Below are 20,995 nucleotides of genomic sequence, written 5' to 3'. Positions count from 1 at the left end.
TATATTTTCCTCATTGGAGTAGAGTGTATATTCTCCTTGCTGAGGGTAGAATTCTCATTTTAGTTATTCTGTTTTACACATCACCTAAAAGAGAGAGTTGCACACATAATTGTACCTTACTGTGTACCTATCAAAGTATTTTTCCCTAATTAAGAATCCCTCAATTTAAACTGTATGCTGGTTATCTTTGCTGGGAAGAGTAAGGAAAAGGGATAGAGTTCTATGCTCTCAATCTGTTTCCTCCATGTGAAATTTCAAACTGAGGACAGTAATAATGTATAGATTACATAGTATATTCTAGGACACTTTTTGTTATCAATTTTAGTGATTCTTCAGTAAATATTGTCATTAATCGCATGTTACCTGAATTCCTTGAATGCAGTTATGGTTTCTAAATCTCGTATCCTGTTTCTTTTTTAAGTAGAAGAAGTGGACCTACCTTCTATATGTGTGGCATGAACTTTGAGGTTTGTAGCAACGCAAACCCCAACTCCATGAAAGCTGGAATTTCTTAGAAAAATTACAGCTAGTGATGCATGAAGTTCTAATATCTCAACACAGATCCCACATGTTCTTTTCTTTCATTAATCATTATCTTGTGTGAACTTGGGAAACATGGGATAACATAATTTATCCCCCCTCTGACATCCATCCTTATTTTCTTACCATGAAAATGAAGAGATTGGGTAGGTGATTTCTTAGGCATCTTTCATCTCTGAAATTCTAAAAGTCTAATTTTGTTTTTAAGTAACTGCATTGGCGTTAACATTATTATCTATAGAAACTCAGTGACTTCAATTTCAGAGCATGGTTTGCAATTTTTCTCTTCACATTTGGCAATAATTATTTTTCTTTTTTTATTTCAGATGCATAAAATTGATTTAATTCAAATCTTGTTTTTAACATGTATTCACCTTTGGACAATGCATGCTTTCTTAAATTTAATTCAGCTGGAACCTGACAGATGACTTCGGCCTGCTGGCGTGCTCTTTCTGTTTTACCGTTCCATGCGTGCTCCATCCCCCATAGCCATCATCTTGATTTTGTGTTTATCGATCCATTGCTTTTTTATAATTTTCCTGGATATACACATGTATCTAAAAAAATAACGTTTACATTTGCTTATTTTGAAATTTATTAGAAAATATTATTCTGCATGTAAACTTTAGAGTCATTTTTTTGCCCAATATTTTGTTCCTCATATTTAATCATATTATTACAGATAGCTGTAATTGTTATTGTTTAACACTTCACTGTGGGAAAATGAAACAGTCTATCTATTCTCCTGTCCAAGGCTTATGGTTCCTTCTTGATATTATGATCAGTGCTGGTTTGAATATTTTTATGTCTTCTAGTGTGTATGTAATCAACTATATAATCCTGGAAAATAATAAAATGTTTTAAACTGATCATTTTTCTCATACATCAACTTCATTTTGGCTTTGCTCAGAATGAATTTCTTAGAAAAAATAGTTACAGTTATTAAGAAAACATTCAAAAATATGCTGATATTTTTTCTAAATTAGAATTTTTTTTGTATATGAAGATATTTCCCTTGAGTTTTTGTTATCATCTGTTTTATTCCTTTGCTTTATTAATGTTTCAAACGAGTCTTTTTTTTGGTTTTGGTTTTGTATTAGGAAATCTTACTAAGTTCATTAGAGTTTAATCACTTTTTAGATATTTTCAGAATCATTAACAAGATATCATTGCATTTTTCATGGATTATTTGACAATCATCTAAGTTAACAAGGTCATTTGATGATTGTTAAGACATTTATATGTAGGAGGTATTCCTCTTTACATCTTTGTAGAATTAAAAACCTTATTGTCTTTCTTTCTTTTTTTTTTTTTAACATAGCACTTAACTAAAGTTAAGTAGTATAATGCCTAAGAACTAGCAATCTGATATCAACTATCTAATGGAATGAGGCAGGAAATAATTTAAAATTAAACATGAGGAGCAAAAAAGAAAAGGAGCAATTTAAAATAAAGAATTAAGACAAGCAGATTCATCAATTATCACTTGGGTACAGTGGAGGAACTGACCTGAGGGCTATTCAATTTAAAACGTTCCATAGGTACTATTGGATCCCTGAAGCAAAATATAATAAGGAGTTGGTGTCCCAATTAAAGTATTGGAAATGTCAGCAAGCTGAAGGGGATGGCTTCATATGGTTTGAGAGACAAGTATGCTGGTAAGGCAGTTCTGGCATGAATTACTTGGAAATATTTCAGGAATAATCAGACTGTTTCTCTTAATTTCTAACTTTTGCTGTCTCTTTATTTCCCTAAAGGGATTTACTTGTCCAGTGCCAAAAAGCACTTATTATGAATTGACAGTGGACCAGATCATGGTGAAATTGTACAGAAACTTAAATATCTGAAATTCCAAAGGTAAATCTGGCTAGTGAGCCCTTGGGCAATTTAAACAATGATTGTAGTTTAAAGAGAGAGGAAATCAGCATTATTTCATGTCTTGAAAATGTCTTCTTTCTGAAAAAAATGTATCTTAATGAATTTGAACATTTTCTATATTTGAACTTGGATATAGTACTTCTATAATCAAATGAATAAGTCACCAGTTTCCTAATTGTACCTTTATGAAAAAATTAAAGCAACTCAAATTAAAATAATCATTCTAAATTAAGTCATTTATAATAAATTTAACTCATACGTCACAAAATTTCATTTATATATATAAATGTTTAGAAAGCATGACCCCTAATTAATCACGAGGACATGTCCCAGCTGATTACTTGGGGACTGTATCACCTTGGAGAATTTACTTGCCTGTGCCTCAGTTGTCTTTCCTTATGCATGGGTAATACCTGTACTCACTTCAAGGAAGTTTTATGAGATTTAATATGTCAAAATATTTCAAGACTTTAGAATACTATCTGGCACATAAAGACACAGGAGTTATATCTCATCATAAGCATAAATTTGTGATTTTGATAACAGTCATGTATTAGAGCTTTTATCATTTAAAATCTTTTATGATTCATTTTTAATTTAAAGCTGCAAATATTGAACAGAAATAATTAACCAGGAGGAAAAAATCAACTAACAAAAAATACTCTGTCATATTTCACAGTAAATTGACAGTACAGACATTCTCTTCAAGTAAGATAAAGGGAAACTTTCATGCACGTCCGTGTGAAGAGACGACCAAACAGACTTTGTGTGAGCAACATGGCTGTTTATTCCACCTGGGTGCAGGCGGGCTGAGTCTGGAAAGAGAGTCAGTGAAGGGAGATAAAGGTGGGGCCGTTTTATAAGATTTGGGTAGGTAAAGGAAAATTACAGTCAAAGGGGGTTTGTTCTCTTGTGGGCAGGAGTGGGGGCTGCAAGGTGCTCAGTGGGGGGTGCTTTTTGAGCCAGGATGAGCCAGGAAACGGACTTTCACAAGGTAATGTCATCACTTAAGGCAAGGACCGGCCATTTACACTTCTTTTGTGGTGGAATGTCATCAGTTAAAGTGGGGCAGGGCATATTCACTTCTTTTGTGATTCTTCAGTTACCTCAGGCCATCTGGGCGTATATGTGCACGTCACAGGGGATGCGATGGCTTCTCTTGGGCTCAGAGGCTTGACAGAAACAACCTTTGCTCTCACAACTTTTATTGTATTTCTTTCTGAAAGGAGCAAATAAAGTAGAGCAAGAAAACTGCACTAAAATTTGAAGCAATTAGAAAGGAGATTAAATCATCATTTTGGCAGCTAATACCATTAGTGACTTAGAAACTCAAAATCAAAAAATTAAGGAAGTTAATAATACATATTATTAGTGCTGATACAAAATATTTATAAAATTAGATATTTTATGTATGTTCTTTTCTTAAATGACATAATATTTAAAAAGCTTAAAGCTAAATAATTTACATTAGTCACTTTGAAGTAACTCAAGAAACAAATTTCTCTATACATCCATTCATCCATCTATGTGATTTTGATGTTCTCCATGTAAAAAATAAATAAATATAAGATAATCTGAATAAGTTAAAAGCATGACAACATTTCAGATGAGAAAATTATGTATTTTAAAAGATGTCAACACTAAAGGGTGTTTGCATATGTATGTGTATGTTTGTATATGTAAATAAAGAATCTAAGATATTTCCTGGGATTTTGGGGAACCACAGATAGTGATCTTGCAATTAGCAATTGCAAAAATAAATGTGTGTGACCTATACTGAAAAGGTTGCAAAGAAGTGTAATCAGTTGAAATTTCCATACAACATAATCAAGGATTATGTTCTATTGCAACATAATGAAGCATATAAGAAACTAAAATATGCTATTAGATGCTTACAATGTTATATAAATGGGAAAAATATGAATACCTTTTGAATCAACATTTCTTAAATATGAAAAAGAGTTAATTCTGGGTCTGTTTTTAAAGATCATACTACTTTTGGTCATACCTTGAGCAACTTCCCCTATCCAAATTCCAAAACCATGGCATTGATAGATAAGTTATAAAAAGTGATAAGCAAGATATGTCACAGAAGACAAACAGAAAAAGTAAGATGAGCCTTGCCAAAGCCCTCGGCCTACTGGGTCCTGGGGTTTTGAAGCAGTCAACATTATGTGACTGGGAATTTGGCTCACATAAAGTTCTAAATTGTTCTTCGTTAGTTGGAGGAATGAAGTAAGGTTTATGATTTGAACCGAGGGATTGGTATAGCGATCTTTCACATGTGACTGGAGACATAAATAAGAAAGCTATTAATTGGGGATGCAGCTAATAGAAGATGGGAAAATACTGGCCCAAGCTTGTAGTTAAGTGCTATGGTAAATGGATGGGTATTTGGATTTTTCAATATTTCCCTAATATTACCCAATATTTCCCAGTGTTAGCTAATGCAGGGACACCAAACTGCTAATATGAGACCTGGTTTTGCATTCTGAACTTGGGTAGCTAGGTAGAATTCATTGTGTAACTACTACACTAAGGGACCATGGAGACAAGTGGTCATAAATTAGAAAAAGAGTGACAAAGGGGGGGATTATTTAAAATGTTTCTATAAAGTATCATTTCATAACAAGAAGACAGCTAATATGATGAAAGCCAAATGCATACATAATCAGAAAATTAAATAAAATATCTTAACAACCTGAAAAGTATTTTAAAATGTTTATAGTCCCAAAGTGATAAATGAAGAATAAACATCTTTTATGAAAGGAATTTATAGAATATAAGCAAATGACAGAAAACAAGAATAGGTAGATAGAAGAAATTCAACTAGAAAAAGTATATATTGAAATATTCCATAGTAAGTAAAATAATAAAATTATCTGAATACAAAAATAAAACCAATAGTAGAGAAAGAATATTTGAAGGAATAGTAGCTGAGAGTTTTGTTTTGTTTTGTTTTCTAACATTTGAGGAAATAACTAAGTCCTCACATTCAATGTTAAATGAAATTTAGTGTCCACTTGGGCACAGTGGTGTGAAATGCAGATAATCAAAAATTAAGAGCTTTTCAAGGCTCTGAGGAAAGAAAGATTACCCATAAACAGATGAAAATAGATTGCAACGGATTTCTCAGCAGTAAAATGATCTCAGAGTATATAGTATATACATAGAACTGAAGGAAAATACTCACATATAATGTCTTCTCTACTAACATATTTCAGAATTATACCAAAAATAAAGATATTTTCACAGCAGCTTTAGGGGACTAAACCAATAAAGACCTTTTCTGAAAGACCTGTTCAATATTTTGACTTAACGAAGAGGATATTGAAGCCATGAATGGCATGGTAACCAAGAAACAGAGGTATCTATAAAAATTGATGAAAAAAGGTCAGGCACGGTGGCGGCTCATACCTGTCATCCCAGCACTTTGGGAGGCCGAGGCGGGCGGATCACGAGGTCAGGCAATCGAGACCAACCTGGCCAACACAGTGAAATCCCGTCTCTACTAAAAATACAAAAATTAGCCGGGTGTGGTGGCGGGCGCCTGTAGTCCCAGCTACTCGGGGGGAAGAGGCAGGAGAATCGCTGGAACCTAGGAGGCGGAGGTTGCGGTGAGCCGAGATCTCACCACTGCACTCCAGCCTGGGTGACAGAGTGAGACTCCATCTCAAAAAAAATAATAATAATAATAATTAATAAAAAGGTATTGGTAAATATAGTTACGCTTTGACAAAGTATTAACTATTTTTTGTGATAAAAAGATGAAACTAAAACTCAAGATAAAATTGTAATCTGGGTCTTCAATTTAGTAGCAGGGTAAACTTTGCTAAGTCTTTGTCAAGAGGTGAGCCTAAACACTGCATAGTGATGTAGGAACCAAGAAACAGGAGGAGAGAATAAACAAAGAGGGGAAGGAAAAGTGTAAAAAGAAAACCTAAAATCAGTTTATAAAAGTATTTGCAATTCACAAGAAATATAATCAGTTAAACTCAACTATTAAGAATCCGACTAGCAGATTGATTTGTCTGCAAGCAATGACTGAAGAAGTCAGATCACACACTCCCAGACGCTCGAAGCAGCACATTTGTCATTACTCAGAACTCCTGGGAAGCGCTGAAGGCACTGATGAAGTGCCACTCCCTAGACCCTGACATGTAATTTTACGGGTTCATTTTTATAGGTGAGTATAACTCCAGATTTCCTCTACACTCCTTTCTGGAACTTGTTTGGGATCCACAGAGGAGGAAACCCTATTTGCATAGAAGTAGGCTAATTATAGCATACATTTGAAAGGCAGTTAAATATACAGTTTTAAACTAGGCAAATTACATCTGGGGCTATAAACAGTATCAACACCACCAACAACAACAGTAAAATGCTCTAGTTGTGCTCCAGCATAGGATTACTACTAATCATGAACATTTTTAGTAACTTAAAATTATGAATTTTCATATATTAGAACACAGGTGATTCTAACCGTAAGAACTTAAAGTCTTTTAATTTAAAAAATCATTTGTACATGTTAAATACATATATTGTAAAAAGTTAAGGATCTATTCAAGTTATTTCATTCTGGTTCAAATATAACACATATAAGTGCATATAATGATTATTTGAGTTCACTCTCCCCTAATTAGATGAATAGAGAAAGCCACATGCCTATGTTAGTTCTGAAAGTCTCAGAGATGGCTCAATTTGTGATTTTTAAGCTAATCTATCTTCATTGGCCTCCAAATAAAATCAAGGGGATAAATAGAATTTCTAAAAATGTATTGGTATTAGTGGAGGCCTAATAATATGGAGTCAAGTGAAGAGTAAAGGGATGGACATTTGCAAAGACACCCTGAGAGCATCTGTTGCCCCAGATTTCTAAATCATGTAAGCCTAAAGCAGTATAATTTAGTTTATCTTAATTTGGTTGTGGTGGTGGGGTAATGCAGTTAACTGAGTTACACTGCAGTTAAATTATAAGATTGCTAGTTCAACATACATTACTTTATTCAAGTGGTAAGAAACCTAAAAATAAAATAATCCATATAGCATAATTTATTTTTAATATAGGCATTTCAATATCATATGAACATAATTTATAAGTACCATTATGAGAAAAACAAATATGAAGTTCACAACTCTAATATGAAAAGCTGAAAACATATATTCTATTTGAACACTAGGATTCCAGGTCAGTTTATATATGACACGAGTGTTTTTAAAGCCACTTTGTGAGAATGATAATATACTTTTTTGTTACTTCATCCCTTCCATATTCTGGCAGCTTTCCAGATTTTAGCAAAGGACTCTTTGAGATATTTTGCTTTGTCAAAAACTAAATATATTGACAAAGTCTGGAAGAAAGATAAAACATAATAAAGCCATCCAAGAGAGGTGAGCGTGCATTCAAGAAAAGGTTTATGTTACGCAGAGCAAACTATGTTAAAACAAAATCTATAGAGCTAAAAATCCAATGTTTTTGGATTTCTATTCTAATTTCAATCTAATCTACTAGGAAGATGAAAGATTCAATATTACTCCCCACTTTGTATTATCACTTCAACTTTAATATGAAAGACTTCACGGAAGTCAGCACTGGAGCTTTATTTTAGTAACCATAGAGGAACCATTCTAGGAAATTGTGGAGCCAAAATCCCAATTAGACATGTTCTATATTCCCAAAGTTTATACAAGGATTAAAGTTACCTAGAAGAGCAGAAAACATATGTGTGATGGGGATATATACATGATAGAGCCATAGTAAAAACTTACAATGATTATAACTTCTGAAGAAATAATCAGTTTGAACGTGATACAGTATTAAGAGAAATAACTATAAAAAATGACTAGACAAGACTAAAATGCTTCTGTCCCCGATGCATTCTTTTCTGTAAAATTTCAATCATTTTGGGGGGTATAGTTGGTTTTTGGTTACATGGCTACCTAATGCATTCTATAATGTGGGAATATTTCTTCTTCTGCACAAAATCATCTTTTTCATAGTACACAACACTCTTTATTAAACCTTCACTGTGGATAACTCCAAAATTGTCAAAAGGCAGTTGTGTACAAGGCCAGTAGACGTTCAAAATATTAGAAAAGTTTTCAGCTGTTTGGTTATCAGTGCATTTGACATTTGATTTAACTATTGTAATAGATGATTATGTAATAGATGATTATACTTAACACTTGTATAGAATAGACTTAAAGTGAAAAAAAGGTAAGTTCAAGCTTACTTTCAGGAACATTGAGAAGCTTCAGTTACACTTTGGTAATGTATAATAACCTTATACTTGTAATTTTAATTTTTTGTAGATATATTTTTATAAAATTAAGAATTTTTAATAATTTATAAAACTATCCAATTTTATAGAAAAAATAATAGTGTTTGTGACATTATATCTCCCATAGCAGCATTTTTTTTTTCAAAAGGAACATATTGTTCATTGTAAAGTTTATCTTTGTTTAAGGTTTAAGGTTTTAGATATTTTAGACTTGTTTTGTTTTGTTTTTGAGATGGAGTTTCACTTTTCTCACCCAGGCTACAGTTCAGTAGTGTGGTCTCTTCTTACTGCTACCTCCACTCCCCGGGTTGAAGCAATTCTCCTTCCTCAGCCTCCCAAGTAGCTGGTATGACAGGTGCCCGCCACCATGCCTGGCTAATTTTTGTATTTTTAGTAGAGATGGGGTTTCGCTACTTTGGCAAGGCTGTAGACTGTTTTGTTTTTTTGTTCATTTTCTTTTTTTTTTAACAGATGACTTCAGTCAAAAGTTGAGATAGCTGATTTTTTTTTTTTCCAATCTTCAGTTTTCCTACACAAAGAATCCATCCTACTTCTGGGTCCTTCTGATAAGTTCAAATACCTTCTGGGCTTTCTCCTAAGAGCAAATAATCATCTCTCAACTGCTTTGTCAGATTGCAATCTAATTGATAAATTAACATTCACTTTTACTCAGCATGATATATTATCTTCCCAGAAAAAATTATATTTCCATTGTGCCAATTCTCCTTAATTATGTACTTCCTGCTATTAAACATTTGTAAATGCTATTGGATGGACTCTAGATATAAGTGAAGCAACAGGAATCTTACATCTGACAAATAGGAAATCTTCCCACATTATATGCTTTGGTAATGGGAAATCCTGTCTATATTTTCTTGCCTCCTATACATGTGCAAGTCAGTAGACTTAAAAATAGTTTTTCACTCTTAAAGATCTATAAAAATAGTCTTTCATTATTCATTCAGATTCTATAATCTTTAAGAAATCATAGGACAAAAATGTCATATATAAGGTGTCATTTAAAGAAAGACTTTAACAGACTGGTCATTTAATAGGATACTACAACTACACAGATTGTTACTAAAATTGTTCAAGAAAGTTATTCACATGTCTTAAAATATGTCACCTTGAGAATATTTTAATACATTCAAGTGTACTACACAGCTTTTCTGGTTTATGAGAATATAAACACATGCTTGATGAAAATACTAACTCTATATGGCATAGAGATGGAAGAGAAGAATGAATTTAAGATGATATATTTTCCAAGTATATATGGGATTTTATACTATTGGTTTTATTTATTTAAAAATGGTGAAGAGAATCTAGATTTTAGAACAGAAGTAATAATTTTATTCCTAATCATGCAAGGCATATTAAAAAAATTAACAAATGTGTAAGCACTAATTAACAGAGCATTTGATCCTTTCTTAACATTTCCAGAGCCAGGTAGCTTTTGTCCTATGTGTGGTATAATAAAATCCATTATGAGACAATCTTTAGCATAATGCATTCGGTATGTCACTGCTATACTCACCTTTCCTAAGAACGTCTCAGTTACCTCCAGTAGCCCTAAATAAAGCAACCTAAAGTCCTACTTGCACACTGTGACATTAAGGCCCACCAAGCCCCGACTCTAGAGTACTTTTCTCACCTTAACTCTCAATATTTCTCAGAAACACATAGTGATTTCCTTGTGTACAATTATATCTCACATGGGAATTCACTTTTGCTTATATTTGCATGGCATTTTCTTGTCTCTTGTCAGTTTTACATCAGATCTTTCTGTCTAAAAACATTTTGTACACATGGGTCTCAATCCACATCCTATTCAGCTTTTCAGACCCAGATACAAATGCCTGTATGTAGCTCCCTTAATGCATTTAGACAGGACTTTTTTCTTCTCTGCTTTACATTTACTATAGCTTAATAGATGTTTACTAGAATATGCCTTAAGATCTAGGTATTTTTATGGATATCTTTCTCCTAATATAATTAAGAACTGTGGCAGTATTGTCTTGGAAATTATACCATATATCAAGTAAATATTTCAGAAAGGAAGGCAGAGGAAAACCTAAAGTCAGGCAATTACATGACCACTTAAACCTGCTTTATAAATGTTGAGAAGTATCCGTGGCACATAGTATTAGGAAGCATCCAGCACAGGAGGATGATGTAGGCTGGGAGGCTAGACCCATCTCATCTTTTCATGTCTTTCTGATTGCTTTATATTCACTGGAAGCTGATTAGATTGTGCCCATCAGATTAAGGGTGGATCTGCCTTCCCCAGGCCACTGACTCAAATGTTAATCTCTTTTGGTCAACACCCACACAGCCACGCCCAGGATTAATACTTTGTATCCCTCAATCTATTCAAGTTGACACTCAGTATTAACCACCACAGTGAGCATTTGATAAATTTTAGCTATTTTCTTATATTGTAATTAAAACCAATTTAGACACATCTTCAGAAACAAACAGCCCTGTGATTCTGTTTCCTTTTAAGTACATTCAAAGCTCTGTCTGTAAGATGAAACAATACATTTCAGATGTTTATGCACTTTTGCTTTAGCTAAATAATTGTCTAGCGTAGAAGTAAAAATGCTCAAATGACAAGGTCTCATAGTTTTCATTTTTCAAGTTTTTTCCCCAGTTTGTGGATAGAAGAAATTTTTTTTAACCAAGATGTTGACATCCCACGTTTTTGGTAAAGACTTGACCCCTGTTTCCAGGTGGTCCTTAAAACAGTGCCACACTTCTTACATATTCCTGCACATCATCTATAAGAGGGATATGTAGCCTAGAAATAGACGAAACAACAAGTTTCCACAAGGGTACAGACTTTGAGTCAAAGGACACCATGAAAAAGGGTGTCCTGAATTTATTCTTAGAGACTAATTTCCTTGCCACTCTTGAATTTTGCTTATAGCACCAGAATTTTATTACCACCATTTTCTTTTTCTGAAATATGTCAAATATTTGAAAACATAGAAGTAGATGATAGGTGTGATATATTTCAGTGATTTAAAAATAGTAAATTTTCTAAGCCCTTGAGAAAATTCCTTTTTGTTTTCTTTGGAAAATGTTGAATATGAATCTCACTGAAGTAAAAAACAATTGATTTATGTGCATTGTATTAGTCTGTTCTCACACTACTAATAAAGACATCCCCAAGACTGGGTAATTTATAAAGGAAAGAGGTTTAATTGACTTACAGTTCTGCATGTCTGGGAAAGCCTTAGGAAACTTACAATCATGGCAGACCTGGGGATGAACATGTTCTTCTTCACAGTGTGCCAGGAAGGTGAAAATTGAGAGCCAAGTGAAGGGGGACGCCCCTTATAAAACCATCAGATCTCCTGAGTACTTACTCACTATCACAAGAATAGCATGGGGGAAACCACCCCCATGACTGAATTACCTCCTATTTTGTCCCTCCCACCATACATGGGGATTATGGGAACTACAATTCAAGATGATATTTGGGTGGGAGCACAGCCAAACTATATCATGGGTCAAAACAAAGATGAACTGGATATTATTTATAAGTGCTCCCTCAACCCAATTTGTATTTTTCTTAGGACATTTATTCAACTTCATGAATGTAATACTATGCCAAGTGGTTGTTATGCACTGTGATTATTGGACACAAATATTCTTAGGGCTATTACAGACAACTGTTGTGATTAAGTTATTGATAAATTTCACATGAGACCATAACAATGTTGCATCAAAAATATTAGAAGACTATTCATGATATCCAGGAATATGGAATTTAATTCTTTGACCATCTTTAATTGGCTTAGAATAGTTTCCTTGGAGAATATTTAATAGAGATTACTCATGAGAGAAAACAGAAGAAAATAGGAATGCAATCTGTTGGGCACAGCTGAAAGTGCAGTGTAAGGGATCTCCTTGTGTACTAGTCACAGGGTTTTTTGGGTAGGGAATCTACACAGCGGCTGACAGCCATTGCCTGAGATGTTCTCAGATGAAACATCTTTACAGGCATGACTGTGCATAGAAAGTTGCACCAGCTGTAGAAATTTCACACCATCTGACTGAACATAGCCTTATCCCTCAGAGTGTAAATAAACTAACTCAAGATTACTAGCAAATCTGGACCATCCAGATGACTCCAGCAGACATTTAATTGATAAGACAAAGAAACAACTATTATTTAGAGTATTTTAATTTTATTTTGTGCCATGTTTTCATATATGTGTTTATTGAATGAGTGGAGTTGCTACAAGTAAAATCATGAAACTTAGTTTTTCCTCATGCCACTGTCTTTGAAACATAAAATAGTAGATCTCCCTTTTCTGCTTGGACAATATTTGTGGCAGACCTTGTGGCAAGTGTGCTTATTTTAGATATTGAGGTCTAATTTGGGGGCATTAAAATATTCACTGTTATTTAAAGGAAAATGTGAGTTTTTCATTCAGTTCAATGCTTCTCTCCCTACCCTAACTTTATCATGATTCAGTTTCAGAAACCTACATAAAGAAGGGGCACATGGTCACTTTCTTTTGTCTTTTCTTTCCAACTCTTTAATAATAATTGTCCTTTAATATTTCTCCTGTACTCAAATTCAGAGAGGAGTTTCCCTAAAAATAAAAGCCAAGTCAAAAGTGACTAGTGTATCTGACATCTGGCATTGGTGTCTTAGCTGGGATAGATGCCCAAATATGTCTGTCTCCCAATGGACTATTCTGTGGGTTGTTCTGAAACTCCCCCACGTGGGAAGCTCTCACTGCAATATTTTGTGAAAAGGTCAATGTACCTTCTGTATTCTCTTCTCACTTCCTGCTTCTGGTGTTACACCACAAAAAGACTCCTGATGGAGTCTATACACTCATCCCGTCAGTGTAACCTTCAAGATAATTCATGTCTCTTTGTTTACCAGGGTCCTCTTGGACCCTGAAAAGAGCTAACACACTTGTTCCTTACCCTTCTTATTAGTGCTTCTTGCTTCCTGTCTCTAATTCTCTGCCATTTTCATCTTTCTCCTCAGCTTTACTTTTAAAAGTGTCGATGTCACAGTCACATACCAAATTCGCTACATGCAGATCTCTAGGTGGTTGATCGAATTGATTTGAAGAAGTTTGAGGTGTAAGGGAGAAATATTTAACATTCTGACGATTATTTCCAATAAATACTCTTTATACATGTTTCTGTATTTGTAGATAAGCTTTAGGTAGATGATGGGATAAAATCTGAAGAACCAACTTTGGGTCAATCCCTCAGCAAGTCCTGAATAAATTATCAAGATATTTATCACCAATTGTTCCCATTTCTGTGCCTCAGTTCAAATTGAAATGACAGGGGACATATCTTTTAATATCCTATCACATATATTTCATGTATACGCTGTCTACATGGCAAATGAATCTTCTGTTTGCTTTCTTGTTTTTTGTTTGTTTGTTTAATATCATCTAATCCTTTATTAAGGCATTTAAGCATTGAACTGAATTCCCTTCCTGTGCCTCAGGAAAAAATTTAGGCACCTATTGGAGCTGAATTATCTTATACTATAAATCTCTCAGTCCTTTTTGAGCAGAAACATAATCAGGTGAAGTACTTACTGAACCATTCAGATACAAAAATATTTATCTTGGTTGATAAGAAATTTAAAAACAAAATGTACTGTGGCAGAATATATTACAAAGAGGAAAAAGAGAGAGATTTTATATAAGGCTTCTCTAAGATGTAGTAGAAGAACTCCCTCTTTTTTTGTTTATATAATTGAGATTTGAAAAATGTCCACAGTGCAAGCTGATAGCTTTCAACTAGTTCTCAATTATGAAGGATGTTTTTAAATTCTGAATTTCTGTAGGACTCTAAACAGAGAGAAACTGGAGAGCCAAGGGACCTGAAGTCAAAGTTCAAAAGTGTGACCAAAATTAAGAAATATTACAAGTATATTAAAATTAAGCAGATTATCAAATTCTAAGTGTAGAAATAAGGTTAGGTCTGTTTGGGTAAACACATGTTTACTTAAATTATTTCATATATACCAAATATTTATAGATTGAGGCTAAATTCCAAGAAAGCCACTCTTCAAATTTGAAGATGTTGCCATCATACAAAAGATTTTACATAATCTTTAAACAAAAGCATATAGTCATACATAAAAAAGCTTGCTTTCTTTTTTTTTTTTTAAGGTGGAGTTTCACTCTTGTTACCCAGGCTGGAGTGCAATGGCACAATCTCGGCTCACCACAACCTCCACCTCCTGGGTTCAAGGGATTCTCCTGCCTCAGCCTCCCAAGTAGCTGGGATTACAGGCATGCACCACCACACCTGGCTTATTTTGTATTTTTAGTAGAGATGGGGTTTCTCCATGTTGGTCAGGCTGGTCTTGAACTCCCGATCTCAGGTGATTCACCCACCTTGGCCTCCCAAAGTGCTGGGATTACAGGCATGAGCCAATGCACCCAGCCAAAAACACACTCTTTAAGGCTAAAATCATTTTACTCCATATTGTGTTGCATATATTAAACTTAGTAGCTTTAACAAAACACGTAAGAATTTTAAATATTAACCAAAAAAATTCTTAAAAAATCAATTTATGTCATCCCCACATCACTGTGACTTATCTGTATAATAAATTCATTTAATTCTATTACATTTATTTTTTATTAGAATGTTGCTATTGTACTCTGAAGGGTCAAATGATACAGTTATATAGTATAGCACCACCGGAAAAATATTTTATAGCAAGAGGAAACATTGAGAAAATATAGAAAATAGTTCAATTGATTGGACATGAACAAATATCTTTTAAATACGGATATACTGGTGACCAGAGTCTCTAAGAAAATTTTAAATTTCTAAGAAATTTTTAAGAAATTTTAAATTTCTAAGAAAATTTTAAATCTGTTAATGAATTATATATATATATATATACACACACATATATATGCTAATGAAAAAATATGAGAAATAAATCATGGTCAACATTTCAAAATTTATAATTTTTAGGATACCACAATTTTCTGGATTTTTTAATGTAGCATTTTATTTAGTCAGGAAAATTTACTGAATGTTTTTGTGCAAGGCCCTGGGGGATGCAAAATAGGGTAATTTGAAGTCATTGGCCTTCAAAGAGATAAATTGTTAAACAAAGAAGATAAGGTACATGGTGCCTGATTGACAAGGATGGCGATTCAGAGTTAGGAGGCAGAAAATGCCACAAGAAACATGATGCTTTCCCAATACTTTGCATTTACCTAATAAGTTTTATCATATGAAATGAGTGGTGGGGATCATAATTTTATGACTGTGCACTCTGACTTTGTGCCCTTGGACAAATTATATATCTTGAGTCCTCATTTATTTTTTCTTCACAATAAGATAGTAGTTCCTAATGCATGAAATTGCTGTCAGAATTAAGCTATATCTTTTTTTAAAATTTTTTAAATTAATTTTTTAGATGGATTTTCACTCTTGTTACCCAGGCTGGAGTGCATTGGCATGATCATGGGTCACTGTAACCTTCACCTCCCAGGTTCAAGTGATTCTCCTTCCTCAGCCTTCTGAGTAGCTGGGATTACAGGTGCCCACCACCATGCCCGGCTAATTTTGTATTTTTAGCAGAGATGGGATTTCACCTTGTTGGCCAGTCTGGTCTCAAACTCCAGACCTCAAGAGATCCGCCCACCTCAGCCTCTCAAAGTGCCGATTACAGGCGTGAACCACTACTCCCGGCCCTATATGTTTAACTTGGACAGTGCTAGACATACAATCAACTGTCAATTAATAATAGTAACTTAATATAAATTATTAGAAAATTTTATTGTTACTCCCACTTTACATGTGAAATGCTGCCTACCATGAAGCAGCTTGTATCTGGCAGAGTTACCTAAGAAAAGCATGTCTATATGGCTCACTCCATGGCTTTCTTAGGAAGATTCCTTTAAATGTCATGCAGTTTTCTGTTTTCTCCTTCATCCCTTAACATTAAACCTTCCAGATGTTTCTTTTCCATTCTAAAAGCATGTACAGAAGAACAGAGAATAAATTGCATAATCTGGTTAGCACCTAAGTGGCAGAATCCTAATTCTGGTCCCTGTTGACAAAGCCAGTGTATCTTTTCCAACAAGAAAAGAAGGAAACTTAAGAGGGAGCAATGACTTTGGGCTGGAGGGAAATGATCAGAATTTAAGCTGGATACTAAAGGGTACTATGCTCGTTAGAGATCGCATTGATCTGCATGTGACACATTTCAGCTAAACATGGGGGATTCGCTGAAATTTTTCCTCTTATAAAAAGTGCTCACAGCCAGATAGTGCCTGGCTTTGGTTCACCAGCTTGAGGATGCTGGGGCTAAATTTCCTTTCTCTATTCTTCATACTGTCAGATGGATGTTGAAGCTCCAGCCATTACATTATTTAGACAGCAGGGGAGAAAAAGGAAATGGGAAGTTTGACACATGTATTAGTAGAGCAAATTTGCCCTCCTATGCCCGGCACATTTCCAGTTTTCTGTCATTTTTCAGAAATGTGTCATATGATCATTCCTTCCTATAAGAGACTCCGGAAAGAAGTTTTACCTTTTAAGGTTCATGACAGTGAATCTGATGAGACTGGTAAAATGATGGGAATGTATACCGAGTGAACCACAAATTATGTGCCCCAAAGGTGGGCTTACTTGCATGGCCAGAGATGGGAGAAAGAAATTACAAGCAACCAAAGGTTCAGAGATTTTGGAGACTGATGAATAATCTAGTCAGAATCAGAAAGCAGTGGTTCTTAGGGGTCAATCAGGCCAGGCAAGGTGGCTCATGCCTGTAATCCCAGCATGCTGGGAGACCGAGGTGGCCAGATCACGAGGTCAGGAGATCAAGTCCATCCTGGCCAACATGGTGAAACTCCGTCTCTACTAAAACTACAAAAATTAGCTGGGTGTGGTGTCAGGTGCCTGTAATCCCAGCTACTCAGGAGGCTGAGGCAGGAGGATTGCTTGAACCCAGGAGGCAGAGGCTGCAGTGAACCGAGATTGTGCCACTGCACTCTAACCTGGTGACAGAACAAGAATCTATCTCAAAATAAATAAATAGATAAATAAATAAATACAGTCAACCAAAGGAGTGGGGAAACATTTATTTAAAAACAGGAAAAAGTCTCATGAGAGATACAAATGAAGACAGTGTTTTAGAAATTACAGAGATTATGGTTACAACTCTGAGAAAGATAGAGTGTAGGAGGAAAAGAGAGAAAATGTGAAGATAATCCTTGAGAATAGCTTCACTGAGAAAGCAGTAATAAGACCAAGGAAAGGTGCGGCCAGAGAAGCAAGACAAGGTGGAGAGTGAGTAGCGTCATAGAAGCCCATGCAGTGAAGGAAAGCAGGGTCACTATTTGGAGACTTCGACTATCCTACACTTGCATCAAGAAAAATGAAATGAAAAACCCACTGCTTTTAAAATTTCTTCCATGACTTCAGAGAGAAATTCTTGTAGACTCTCTGGGAAATGTCATGACTCAAGGCTTGAGCTAATTGATGGAAGAGGATAGCAGCTGGAATAAAATACAAATTATTTTAGAAGTTTTGCTGTCAAAGAGAAGGGAATTCAGTGAGGTTGGGAGTTACAGAAGATAACAAACATAAGAAAAGTTATTTTATGTAGTTTTTGTGTTTTGTTGTTAATGAGGAAATATTAGTATGTGTGTCAGAAAAATGCTAGCGGAAATTTAGAGATTAAAATGGAAAAAAATAGGAGGGAAAATACTTGGCTTTTTAAGTGGATGTTTTATTTATTTTTGATTGTTCAAAGTCTGATAATGTACAGACTTACATGCTTGCCAAATATAGTTCATTTGTTTAAGTAAGAGGGAATAATATTTATTAAACTGTTGAATGTTTACTATATTCCAGCAAAGTTACACAGGTTATCTCATTTGGTGATTGAAAAATTCCTAAGAATATCTGCTTCAAAATGTTGGCATGAGAATGCAATTATCAACATGTAAAATGCTTAAAATAGGTCCTAGCATGTTATAAGCAGTACTACTATAGTTATAATTAATAGCAATTGTAGAAACAATATTTTACACTGCTTTCTTTTATAGAAAACTGGAGTTCAAGTAATTTAATAAATGGATCTGCATTCATGAAAGAAAGTAAATTAGAAATTACTTTGAAAGAAACTAAATTAGAATTCTGTCTCAGGTGTGTCTGACTCCAAACCCCACTGAGTTTCAGGAGGAACAGATTCTGTTAAACATCTTAAGGAGAGTGTCACAGTCATAGGCCTAGTTCAGGGACAGAGACAGTCTTCTACAGACTTAGTAGAGGAGTTGAGTTTATCAAAAGCAATGAATAATTCAAAACCCAATTCTTAGATAATGTTATGGTTATTAAAAGAGAATACAAGGTAGGAACAAAATGTCAGCAGCAAAATGGGTAACCAGGATGAGCACAAGTTGGAGTCATTAGTAGTCAGGGTATTACCTAATATTGGTGAGGTGCTCCTTAAATTTCTTCTGCTAAAATGTTAGATTTTTTTTCTGGAGGCTAGAACTATCCTACACTTGCATATGGGAGGCAAGCAAATTTAACTTTTAGAAAGAATGGCATGCAAATGCTAAGAATCAGGTAAGGCATTTAATACTAAAAACTCAGTTATTAAATCAAGTTAAATAGAATAATCCTAAATTCTTTAAATGTTTATGTAGTGCAGTTTGCAATATACTGAATCACTGATCCTTGGATCTTAGGGCACTATATCAATTTATATATATATAATCAATCAATCCAGATATGGTCAATTTTTCATAAAAAAGTAATTGTTATTAACCACAGAAATAAGCACTCAAATAGAAACCACATGTAGTTACTGTATTCTCAATTTTGGAGACTTTAATGACTTTGAAATATTAATTTATGTATTTATTTATCCTTCACTTCACAAACATTTATTATAAAGTACCGTTCAGAAGCCAGTATGTTTGGAAATAAATAATGAGCTGGCTCTCACCTGTAATCCCAGCACTTTGGGAGGCCAAGGCAGGCAAATCACGAGGTCAGGAGATCGAGACCATCCTGGCTAACATGGTGAAACCCCATCTCTAAGAAAAATATAAACAATTACCCAGGCATGGTGGTGGGTGCCTGTAGTCCCAGCTACTCGGGAGGCTGAGGCAGGAGAATGGCGTGAACCTGAGAGGGAGAGCTGGCAGTGAGCCGAGATCGTGCCACTGCACTCCAGCCTGGGCAACAGAGTGAGACTCCATCTCTAATAATAATAATAATAATAATAATAATAATAATAATAATGAGCTGTATACCTGTAAGAAAGATGGAGTATTCCAGAGTGAAAAAGCCATGCACTTCAGAATTAGGAATTATATACCATCACATAACATATAAATTACAAAACTAATACAAGAAGGATTTGCAAATGAAGTAACGTATTCTTTCACACTGAATATAAGATTTGTATATATAATTATATAAATAATTATATCCAATTAGAAAGGTTAAAAAAGGCAAATATAACACTTATTTTAAAATCCCAGGGACTGTGTATATATGTGTTTATTAAAGAAGCTGTCAAAATTAACCTTTTATAATTGTAACTGAATGCAAGTCCAGCTGCTCACTGCTCGAGGGCCAGAATACAAGAAGCAAAGTGTAGTGAAAGGAAAGCAACTTCATTCAAATGCTAGCAGTTGGGAAATGGTCAGGTTCTTGCCTCCAAAAGACCATTTCAAATGTTAGTCTTGGGAGAAGGGGTTTAAAAGGGAGAGACTTGGTATGGAAACCAGCAGGAGAAACACAGGGTGCAGGTCTGAATATCTTGTTCCAAAGGCTATCTTGAGTCACCGTCCACCTGGAGTGCTGGCTGGACCATCTCGGTTGTGGCTGGGTTGTAGATTATCTGTCCTGAGGCAATCTCCTTGTTGGGGAGAATTCCGCAGCTGGGCCTCCTTGCCTGGCTTATTATAAAATTAGACCCTGGAATTTCTTAACAAGCATGCCGTTAGATAAGTGTGTATGGTGCAAGGGACTGTCTGCTGGGAAACAGGGAAGCAGAGTTTCGAAGTACATTTCAAGGCTTTATCTCAAGGCTAAGAAAAAATGTTTCTACAATCTGTTTCAAGGTTACATCTTAAGACTTGAGAGGAAGAAAAGGAAAAAAAAAAAGGTTTAAAATGAGTTTCAAAGTTAAAATACTTGTTTACAAAATTAAATAAAATGCATTCACATGGGAACATCATCATCGATATATGCACAAACACATATGCACATAAATTTTCACTGCTATTGATGTTTACTATCTACTCATTTAG

This window comes from Pongo abelii, chromosome 3 (assembly GCF_028885655.2).
Source record: "Pongo abelii isolate AG06213 chromosome 3, NHGRI_mPonAbe1-v2.0_pri, whole genome shotgun sequence".
Classification (NCBI taxonomy): Eukaryota; Metazoa; Chordata; class Mammalia; order Primates; family Hominidae; genus Pongo; species Pongo abelii.
This window is presented reverse-complemented; position numbering follows the sequence as displayed.